Source organism: Nanorana parkeri, unplaced genomic scaffold (assembly GCF_000935625.1).
Source record: "Nanorana parkeri isolate BGI_ZX_2015 unplaced genomic scaffold, ASM93562v1 scaffold3798, whole genome shotgun sequence".
Classification (NCBI taxonomy): Eukaryota; Metazoa; Chordata; class Amphibia; order Anura; family Dicroglossidae; genus Nanorana; species Nanorana parkeri.
Genome location: NW_017310066.1, coordinates 15,762 through 16,166, shown reverse-complemented (window position 1 = coordinate 16,166; position 405 = coordinate 15,762). Strand labels below are relative to the sequence as shown.

The window sequence follows — 405 nt, the reverse complement described above, 5'->3', positions numbered from 1 at the left end:
GCCCACCGCGACATCCATCAGTCCGTCCCGCGTCATGTCCAGCACTCCATCAACCGACAGACCAAAACCATAACTCCCATCAGGAGCCGCCAGGCGCTGAGAAGAGGGGGGGACAAGCTCAATGTCCGGAGGGGTCGGCCATTTACATACCACACACGCCCATCCCCCATTCCTCCTCCTCTTCTTACCTGGCTATACTTCGCTTGTACCTCCCCGGCCTCTGTGCTGTATATGTACACCGCTCCTCTCCCCTCCCCCTCATAGGGCGCCCCCACAGCCACATCACTGAATCCATCTCCATTCAGGTCACCGAGAGATGAGATTGCCGACCCAAACTGAGAGTGAAGGTGACCCGACTCCCCATGGAGAGACCCCCGGAGCTGGAGACGTCCCTGGGAGAGGCAA

General features: G+C 59.5%; 1 long non-coding RNA gene across 1 annotated transcript in view; it reads right to left on the bottom strand.

Annotated features, from left to right (window-relative positions):
* Window positions 1–253: 253 nt before the first annotated feature.
* Window positions 254–405, bottom strand: part of LOC108803494 — a 1,279-nt gene continuing 1,127 nt past the window's right edge. Inside the window, exon 3 of the long non-coding RNA XR_001942286.1 lies at window positions 254–392. This is a non-coding gene — a long non-coding RNA (uncharacterized LOC108803494). The remainder of the gene's footprint in view (window positions 393–405) is intronic.